Genomic DNA, 11819 nt, shown 5'->3' on the forward strand with positions numbered 1-11819 from the left:
GATATAAGGAGGCTGATTCATAGGGAGCATGGGAGGAATAGATGAACTCTAGAGAGGGCAGAGGGGTTGGAGGGAAAGGGAGGGGGTAAGGGGTTATTAATGATGGTGGAATGTGATGTTCATTATTATACAAAGTGTATGTATGAAGACATGAATTAGTGTGAATATACTGTATATACAACCAGAGATATGAAAAATTGTGCTCTATATATGTAATAAGAATTATAATGCATTCCACTGTCATATATAAAGAAAAAAGAAAGAAGAAAAGTAACCGACATGCAAACAAAGAAGCAGTAAATTGTCCCGCTATTTAACACCTACAATAGAGATAAAAGTAAACTTCTAAGACCCCAGAAGACCTGTTCATTACAAGGAATGAATTGTTTTATTAGTCCCAATGATTCATCTGTTCCTATAAAAGCAACCATTGCCAGGCAGCTCTGCAGTGGAGGGCCATATTTCCCTACAGTTTGACTTTGGGTTTGGCAAACCTTATGGCAAACCTTTAACCAACAGCATAAGGCAGAACTGATGGAGTGACAGCTTCACATCCAGGTCCCAAGAAACATGCATATTTATGCTTTAGCTCTCATGCCTTTGCCGTTGCTATAAGAAGAACATTTCTGGACTATCCTGCTTGTCCTAAGGTTACTGGGTCCCAGTCTAGTTGCTCACTACACAATAGGCCACCTAAGTCCAGAGGTAAGTGTTGCAGCAAGGAAGATGACTTTTTGTTCAAAAAACCAGCAGAATGAGAAGATGGAGAATTCTTTTCTAAAGTCTATCTTGTTAGGAAGCTGATTTAGTAATGGTTTATATAGGCAGTTATTGGGGGTCCCCAAATTGATGGGCACTTCTCACAATGGGTGGACCAGGCAATGTACACATGATCCTAATCACAGGAAATGCTTTTCAGTTTTGCAATTTTCAAGAATAAAGATCATTATTTCTTTGGACTATTCTTGTCACTGATTAATTTGCCCATATGCAGTTTTTGACATATAATGGACAGGTGAGAGATAGTAGCGGCTCCAAGGCCCTTTTGTTGATTGCAAAACACAGTTGTGAAAGAACAAATTCTTAATGCTTAGCTTCACTAAGAGGAAAGAAGAGCCATACAGAGAAAAATTTAAATCACCTCTACTGAGCCCAGTCTACTTTGGTCGACCTATAGATTTGTAAAATCTTTGATTTATAAGATTGTAGATTTTTTGTAAGATTTGTAGATTATAACTTATTGAGTTTTAGTGTGGTTTATAGTACAGCAATTTGGGGGACAATAATGTACTGATACACAAGAGCAAAGAAAATCTTGTAACTCAGATGATATGGTGCTAGCTCTGGACTTAAAAGGGGAGTTTTGGTGGAGAGAGAAGGAGTTAGATCATTCCTCACTGAAGGAAAAATGTGGACAGAAGCTCAGAAGCACTTTCAAGCAACAGCGTGAGATGAAATGGGGAATCTATTTTTACAATCTATGCTTCTAGAGGAGGAGAGAAATTCAGCTTTGCCTAAGCTTTTGGAAAAATAATATTGGTGATAATTTGGGCCAAATTCAATGAAGGAAAAGGAATCAAATTAAGAATGATTAATTTGGGGCTGGGGCTGTTGCTTAGTGGTAGAGCACTTGCTTCGCACATGGGAGGCACTGGGTTCAATCCTCAGCACCACATAAAAATAAATAAATAAAAATATTGTGCCCATTTACAACTAAAAATTTTTTTAAATGATTGATTCACTACTTCATGCTGAGTGCTCTACTATAGTGATCTTACATAATTTCTCAATAGTCATAAAAGCAAATATTGGTATCTCCTTCCTCACAAGAACAAAAAAGGGGAACAAATAAGTAACGTTCCCCAAATCCCACAGCTGGCAGGATAGAGCCAGAGTTCAAGTGCAGTTTGCAATGACAAAAACATGTCTTTTTTCTAATATAATTCTGCTTCCCAAACATTGGCCACAGGGTGACAAATGAGATTTCTCCAGATAATGGTAATAAATTATGACAGTGGCAATGAGAATAAGAAGAGGGACTATATTTAAGAGTTATTATAAATAGTTGTATTTATTTATATCACCAAAGTAAAATTGCCAGCATATAGCAACCAGCTGAATATGTGTCATGATGAAGCATGATAACAAGATTTCACATTTTTTATCATAACTAATTGAAGTATTTCAATGTCGTGAAGATAGGAAGCAAAGGAAGAGTAGATTTGGAAGTTAAAAAAACTAATATGCTAAATTTAGGTATCAATTTTAGACACTTTATGACTAGCAATAATAACATAAATAATAACTAATTCTAAAGAGCACTGTGATAGGCACTGTTGCCTTGCACAAATTCACTCACCATCCACACAACATGAGTATGAGGTAGGTACTATTATCTCATTTGACTCTCAAAAGAAATAAAGAACAGAGAAGTTAAGCAACTTGCCCAAGTAGCAATGTTGTTTGGATATACACCCCAGTAATCTGGTTCTGAGACTCTTGATAACTACATTATTAAATCACTCAGTAAGAAGCCTTCAAACCTGTCTGGCCCAAATACCAATTGTTGTTAGGATAGTCAAGGTTACATTGCAGTAAAGAAGACCTGAACTACAGTGGCTTAACAGAACGAAAGATTACTTCTTGCTGCCCTGCAAGACAGTTCCCCATGCATTGACAAAATATTTCTGTTTTATCTTATGTCACTTTCACAGCAATATATACTAATAAGACAATCATATTGAGGAAGAAGGATAATGTTTCTTGAACTGGCAATTAAGTGTTTTGCTCTGAAAGTGATACATTCCATTTCTTATATAGTTCCGTGGCCAACTCTACCTTCATAGGTATAGAGGAGTGCGATCTTACTTAGAAGGAATAGAGCCATAATATTGTGGAGCAGCAGTAATACCTACTTTCTCAATTGTACTGCCTCTTAAAACATACCAGTAATTAGCCATTTTGATCATAACATTCAACAGCAAGGTCAATGCACTAATCTGAAATGTATTTGGATAAGTATATGTATACTCACCTATACTATGTTTGTCTCTCTTTTCAAAACCCAGCATATTGGTGTTCTATGCCCTGTCACTGCTCCATTCTTGTCCAGGGAGGACTGAAATGATCAAGTGGTATAATCCCTATACTCCATGAATTTTAAAGTACAACATGTATAGTATCATTCTATCTGATATCTTTACTTAACTTCAGTGATACACTAGCTAGTCATTTAATAGTCATGGAGCACCCCAACAAAAGGCATTGCACCAGGCATTGTGGGAAATGGTTTAAGACCTATTCCTGCCCTTCAGGAGTTATTAAGTTTAATTAAGGAATCAGATTCTGCCCATGAAAAGTTAATAAACATAAGCAGAGCAGCAGAAAATTTGTGACCTTGAGCACTTCTGGCAGGAAATACTATTCCAGAGATCACTGAAGAAAAGAACATGTGGAATGTTTTGGAATGGCCTCATGAGAGTATGTTTGAAAATAGAGAGGCAATGAACTCGAGTGTTTGAAGTAGCCAGGTGTGAGTGCAGTGTGAGCTGTGCTGAACTGGAAAGCATATGTTAAGTTAAAGACTTTCAGGTTCTTGGATGGGATAGGGACACAATTGAACCATGTATGGATTGAAGGAAGTACAATTTTTTTTTGTCAATATCTGGATGGGTGACCCCTGTTAGATAGACTTCTTTGCTAGGTAAAGTTCTCTGTTAATTGATAACAGAGACTTACATTAAAAGGGTAAGTTTCTGTCAGTGGAAGTTCACATGAATAAACAAGAGGTAAGGGAGATCAGAGAGTGGACTTCAGGATCTTTCTGTTGTACCTGAAAAATTTTGCAAAGGACAGTTTGCCTGATCTAATAAAAGAAGTCAGTATGAAGCAATATGTAGATAACTAAAATGCATCCTACCTAAATTATCACAAATTTCAACTTAAAGAACTAAAAACCAATGAGATTTTCCTGTACTTTGAAGCCATATTTTATGGCATGATGAATGTTAGAACTAAAAACTTAATAACAGCCTAATCATGTCAAAATCTAAAGGGGAAGAGAGAGGAGAAAACAATTAACTGACATGACTGCAGAAGGAGAAATAGACTTGTTTAATTCAGACCTTCCAGAGAAACATCTGTTATAGATTTTCTGGGTTTTTTTTTAAGTATATATTTACCCCTCCAAGTCTCTTAGAATTTGGTTAAACAGAACATCCACTTTTATGTCATGTTTTGCCATTTGGCCCTTTAAAATCGTTGATAGTCACATTGTATTTGAAAGAAACTTAAATTTACAAATATTAATAAAGATTTTAAAAAATCTATTCTTCACATTAGTACTTTTAAGTATGTTTTCATTAAAGAACATGTTAGTCTATATCTGTATTTTTTAAATATTAGCTATTTATGCCATTTGCTTTAATATTTATAGATAAATTTGTATGGTAGTTAGGTTACGTGTGTTTGTTTTCATTTAAATGGTTTTCATGCCACATTTATCAGAAGCTGAAATTTGTTAATCCATTTTTAAGTTTTGTTTCCAATTTTTTTTTATTTTGATGAATCATTTACTAAAAACATATGGATACAAAATATGGTTTTTTTCAAAGTATTTATGTGGTAAAAAGAGAGAGATCTCAAATAGATAACCTGATGATGAAGTTTAAGATCTTAGAAAAATAAGAACAAACCAAACCCCAAACTAGTAGAAGAAAAGAAATAATAAAGATCAGCAGAAATAAATACAACAGAGACTAAAAGAACAATAAAAAGCATCAATGGAACAACAAGTTGGTTCTTTGAAAAAATGAACAAAATTGGCAAAACTTTAGCTAAACTAACCAAAAGAAAGAGAAGACCCAAATAAAATTAGAGATTAAAAGGGAGATATTACAACAGATAACAATAAAACTCAGAGGATCATTAGGAAACATTTTTAAAAAACCATATGCCAATGAATTGTAGAGTCTAAAAGAAATAGACAAATTTCTGGATACTTATGACCTGCCAAGATTGAACCAGGAAGATATAAAAAAAAACTACATAGATAAATAATAAGTAATGAGATTGAAACAATAATAAAAAATCTCCCAACATGGACAAATCCAAAACCAGATGGATTCACTGCTGAATTCCATCATACTTTTAAAGAAGACTAGCACAATGCTTCTCAAACTAGCACATAAGCTTGAAAGGGAAGGAAAACTTCCACACTAATTCTATAAATCCAGTACCATACTGATACACAATAAAAAAGACAACAACACAATAAAAAAAAGAAAACTATAGACCAATATTCCTGGTGAACACAGATGCAAACATTCTTAAAGACTTACATGGTGTCACATACCTGTAATCTCAGTTACTCAGAACACTAAGGCAGAATGATTGCAAGTTCAAGGCCAAAGATAAAAAAATACATTGGAGAAAGGATAGTCTATTCAAGAAATGGTTTTTTGAAACTGGATCTCCACATTAGAAAATTTGAACTAGACTTCTTTCTCTTGTCCTGAACAAAAACAACTAAAAGTTGACCAAAGACCTAGGAATTTGACTAGAAACACGGCGGCAATTGCTTGAAGAAAACAAAGGGTCAACACTCCAACATGCTGGTGCATGCACTAACTTCTTTAAAAAATCAATAAATAGATTGGCATCACATTAAAAAGCCTCCACACAGCAAAAGAGACAGTAAGAGTGAAGAGAGAGTCTACAGAATGGGAGAAAAATCTTTGCAAGCTACTCTTCTGACAGACAGAGGATTAATATCCAGAATATATAAAGAATTCAAAAAAATTAACACCATAAAATCTAATAACTCAATCAATAAATGGGCAAATGAACTAAATAGACACTTCTCAAAAGAAGAAATACAAATAGCCAAACAAATTCATGAAAAAAAAAAGTTCAACATCCTTAGAAATCAGGGAAATGCAAATAAAAATACACTGAAATTTCATCTCACTCCAGTTAGAATGGCAATCATCAAGAAAACAAATAATAATTGCTGATGAGGATGTAGGGGGAAAGGAACATTAATACATTGTTGGTAGGAATCCAAACAGGTACAACAAATTTGGAAAGCAGCATGGAAATTCCTTGTATGACTCAGCTATTCCTCTCCTTGGTATTATCTAAAATAATTTGTCAGCATCTATAGTGTTATCTTCATACCCATGTTTATAGGAGCATAATTCACAAAATTCAAGTTAAGGGACCAGCCTAGGTGCCCATCAACAGACAGATAAAGAAAGTGTGGCATATATACACAATGAAGTTCCATTCAGTCATAAAGAATAAAAATGTCATTTGCTGGTAGATGATGGAGCTGGAGAGCTAAGAGAAGTAAGCCAGACTCATAAAGTCAAGGGCCAAATATTTTCTCTTATATATGAAGCTAGAGAGAAATAAGGAGCTGAAAACAAAAGGATTTCATGGAAGTAGAAGGGAGAACAGAACAGAGAACAGGGATCAAGGGGGAGGGAAGATCAATAGCAAAGGGGAGAAAAATGCAGAAACTATGCTATATGAATGTATAAATATATCACAATGAATTCCATTTTTATGTGCAACTGAATCATACCAATTAGAAAAAATAAACAAATAGAAGGAAGACCAATAAGGTAGAGAAAGGGAGCCAGGAGAAGGGAAGGGAGGAGGGAAAAGAATACTTAGAATTGAAATGGAACAAATTATGTCATATGCATTTATGAATATTTCAAAATGAACCTCACTATTATGTATAACTATAATGCACTAAAAATCACTTAAAAAGCAACTCAAAATGGATCAAAGATATTAATGTAAGACTTGAAAATTTGAAACTATCACAGGAAAACACTTCAAGATATTAGAAAGGCAATCATTTCCTACAGGACACCAATAGCTTAGGAAATAAAACCAAAAGTTAACAAATGGGATTACAACAAATTAAAAGCACTGCACAGAATGAAGACACAACCCATGGAATAGGTGAAAGATTTTGCTTGTTATTCATCTAGCAGAGGATTAATATCAAGAATATATGAAGCACTCAAAAAAACTTAACAACAAAAACAAAACAAGTAATTCAATAAAAAATGGGCAAATTGCCTGAACAGACATTTCTCAAAAGAAGACTATAAATAACCAATAAATATATAAAAAAATGTTCAACACCTTTATCCAACAGGGAAATGCAAATCAAAATTATATGAGAGTCCATTTCACTGAAGTCAGAAGGGCTATCATTTAAACAAATAAATAACAAATGCTGGCAAGGAAATGGAAAAATAAAGGAACCCTTCCTTATACACTTTTGGTGGGAATGTAAATGGGTACCATCACTCGGGAAAAGAGTATGGATATCCCTCAAAAAACTAAAAATAGAACCACCATATGATCCAGCTACCTCACTCCTGGGTGGATATGCAAAGTAAATGAAGTCAGCATACTAAAGGGACACCTGCCTACCCATGTTTATTGTTGCACTCTTCACAACAGCCAAGCTATGGAATCAGCTTAGGTGTCCTTCAACAGATAAAAGAATGAAGAAAATAAGGCACATATACACAATAGAGTATTATCCAGCCATAAAGAAGAATGAAACCCTGTTATCTGCAGGAAAATGGATGGAACAGGAGACATCATAATGAAACACAGAAAGAGAAGTATCACTCATTTTATCTCATATGTGGAAGCTAAAAGAAAGATGATCTGAAAGTAGAAGAGGGACTACTGGACTGGAAAGTAGTGGGAGGAGAGAGGAGAGAGAAAGTAGAAGGGTTTGTAATATGATCAACGTATGAGATATACAGGTGTGGAAGTGTCACAGTAAAAACCCATTAACTGCAGCACAATTCACAAGAGCTAAACTATGGAACCAACCTAGGTGTCCTTCAATAGATGAATGGATAAAGAAAATGTGGCATATATACACAATGGAATATTACTCAGCATTAAAGAGAATAAAATTATGGCATTTGCGGGTAAATGGATGGAGTTGGAGAATATCATGCTAAGCAAAGTAAGCCAATCCCTAAAAACCAAAGGCCAAATGTTCTCTCTAATATGTAGACACTAATTCACAATAAGCGGGGAGGGGCACTAGAGAAGAATAGAGTTACCTTAGATTAGGTAGAAGGAAGTGAAGGGAGGGAAGGGAAGGAGATGTGGGGATAGGAAGGAGAGTAGAAAGAAACAGACATTATTACTTCATGTATATATGTGACTGCATGACCAATGTGATTCTACAACATATACATTCAGAAAAATGAGGAATTATATTCCATCTATGTATGTCAAAGTGCATAAATGCATTCTACTGTCATGTATAACTAATTAAAACAAATAAAAAAAAATTTAAAAACCCCATTAACCTGAACAATTAATAAGAAAAAGAGGTATTTAAATAGGGTACATTCCCCAAAGTACCAACCTATGTATTGCCTCCATTTTCCATTTTCTCATGGAAGATTTACAATTTGCAAAATCTTACTTATATGTCTTTTTCTCCTGCCTTGCAAACTTAGTTTTCATTATTTTTATATGAAAGGAGAAACATTTCCTATGAAATTTAATGTATTTTTCAGTAGCTATTATCATGCACATTGACTTTTGTTTTTTGTTCTTATATGCAAATGATTTTCTCCTCTTCTTTAGCCAATTGTTTTGTGGAGAAAAATTATTAACTTTATGTACCTATTAATAATTTTCATAACATTTGTATATTCAAATAATATCTATTGTATTTATATTGCATATCTCCCCTAGTATAATATCCTAATATTGAGGTTTTTCTATTAAAATATTTAAAAACATTTATTACTGAAATAATTATAGAAATTCCTGTCATACTCTAAACTCCCAGGAACTTAGTTCACATTGGCCTAAATTAGTCTCAAACCAGTTATAAAATTGTATCTTTCCTTGCATTGCTGCTTTAGCTCTTAGACTTCTTGAATTGCCGCCCAGGCAGCCCAGTATTATGGATTTCAGGTAAGGTTAAACCTGATACACAATCAATGCTTGTGCTTTTAAAAAGTTGGAGAATATGGCATAGAAAAGCACTTCTGAGGTGTCTTACCAGAGTGGAGATAATATAATTTGTGGTACCACATGGCAGTCTAAAGTCACACTATTATTCCAAGAATACATTAAGGGGCAATGCTTTTCGGAGGTAACCTAGAAGCACCCTAACCAAGATCTCATGAGAAATAAATAAAGAAAAATTTATAATAACTAAGCACTGTTAATGAAAGGGCCTTATTTTCCTTGAAGTTGTGTTGGTTCTCTCTCTTTTCTCTGACGGCAAGGTGGTCAACCACCCTTCCAAATTTAAGGAACAATAGATTTGCTTCTTGAGAAATTTGTGTGGCCTTCTGAGGCTTCAGCCTCATTTTAGGAAGAATATTGTGTAAGAAAGTTCAATGAAACAGTGCCAATCCCTTTGTAGAACTCATTCCCAAATTGATCTCAACCACTTTCTTGATTTCAGACACCAACCTTACAGCAATAATTTTTTAAAATAATTTTTGTTGAAGTTCCTTACATATTTTTGAGATTAACAATAACAATAGACTCTTAACTGTCAGTCCCTCCCAGATAACCTAATACACCAAGAATACACATTGACCATGGCACCTCTCACTTTTAAATCCTTTAACTCTCTCTCATCACTTACAGGTTTAAGTCTAAAGTGCTTAGCATGGTACTGACTTGGGTGGGATGTGTTGCAAATAGCAAAACTCTAACAGGCACTTAAAGTCTTGGATTATTGATTCTATAATAGTGAATCATACTATATCATTCACATTCTCACATGGTTTAAATGATCTGGTTAATAACACAGATCATATAAGGCTAAGTGAAAATATGAATATAGCATATGATTGTATCCCTAGTTTCTCTGTGCTTTCATTTTAGGAAGAGATAGGTTTTTCTAATACAACTTCAATAATTTTTGAAAGACAATTTATAAAATGCTTTACAAATTGTATTGACTTGTATTGGTGTTTAGCAACACATTAAACTTTAATCCTTTTAATACTCTGGTCATTTAATATGTTATAGATTCTAATAAATGCAATAACTCTATCTCATGGCTACATAGATCATATCAGATCACATTATAAAAACTATACTAACTGCAATGATAAAGGAAAATCAGTAGTTAATTAGTTTATAGTTCATAAAGAATAAGAGAAAATCTAAAATAATTGACAACTTCAGTGTTTTATTGACTTGTATTTGAATAATCAGTCCTCCAAAATATATTAATAATAACTCGTGTAAATTTTTTCTTTCAAAATATTGTTAATTAGTGTACAGAAAAACTCCCGTCACTCTCATCAAATTATGTTCCAAAATCTCTTCCAAGACTTAGTCTCTTACTTCCATGGTTGAATGATTTTTCCTTTTAGCATTTCTTTTCTTAAATAAAACATATGCAAAGAACCATCACATTCAGGGAACAGAATGCAATAGAACCTCCTCCTGGGCTTAAACTGTTGAATATTCAAAGGCATATTTCAGATGACTCCTCCCTGAATATATTCCATAGAAGGACACATAATGGAAGCTCACTCTATATTTTGTAGGGTTTTCCTTTTTCTTACCACTTCTTTCTTTCCATGTGCTAACTTCAACAAGTCAGGTAGCAGAGGAGCTAACAGAGACAGAAATGCAGAGCAAGATGGATGTTCTCCCTGCTCCCTCTCCCTCTGGATTCTGCAGTCCCTACCATGTCTGAAGACTGTTTCCCTGTTTATGTTGAAGAAGGTACCCCCATAATTTCTTCATAGAGGGCTGACTCTTCCCCCACCTTCATTGATTCTTATTGCAGAAGAAATCAAAGAATTTGCAGCAAATGTTTTCTAAAATATTTTTTTCTAAACTGTAATTTAATATTTTACTCCACAAATGCTATGTTTGGACTCAATTTTTTCATAAAGATATAATTATAAATTTTTCCAGAGATGATATGGGACCTTTTTTTCATTAAAAATGCTATAAATATGCAATTAGAACATTGGGACTATTTCTCAGTCCTGAACATTACTCTCCACTTTAAAAATTATTGTCTCAGACCTGAGAATATTATATTCCTAGAAATTCCTACTCACTGTACAGATAGGCCTTGAAGAATAATTAATAAAAATGTTACAGTCTTATATTATCATTGCATGCTTGACATATGCTTAATAATTTTAGCATCAATAATTCCTGCATAAAAAAATTTATATAAGAAAATGAAAATCATATGCTTTAGCTCCCTCCCAAACTCTGAAAGACAATTGTAATTTAAATATAGTCAAGGCATCAGAAATATTAATTCACAAAACAAATTTTATAAATTTACCCACCTTGTCTCTTTTTTTCAGTTCTATATTTAATAGTAAGTGTTGATTGGATGTTTTTAAAAAGAATGAATGAAAAACACATAAGTAATAAAAATAAAGCTGTTAACAAAAGGACAACTCTGGGCTTGTAAACGAAATTACAAGATTTCAGCACAGTGTTCAAAAAGGCCACACATTTATGATTTTTGCTTATGTTGAACTTTTTTTATTTTTGCTCCAAACTTTCTTACAATAAGTTTTTAAATATGTTATTTGTGCATTATGATAATTATAATTATGGGATTCATTGTTACATGTTCAGACATGCACACATTACACCAATATAATTTGGTCAATTTTGTTCTCCATACCTCTGCTTTCTCTCCTCTGACTTCCTTCCTTAACTCTGCTGATCTCACATCTAATTTCATGAGATTCCCCACACCTTTTTCTACCATTCTCTGTTGTGATATGTAGCATACTTTGTTTATCCATTTA

Source organism: Marmota monax, unplaced genomic scaffold (genome assembly GCF_021218885.2).
Source record: "Marmota monax isolate L192 unplaced genomic scaffold, Marmota_monax_Labrador192_F-V1.1 WCK01_AAM20220418_F8-fsc00012, whole genome shotgun sequence".
NCBI lineage: Eukaryota > Metazoa > Chordata > Mammalia > Rodentia > Sciuridae > Marmota > Marmota monax.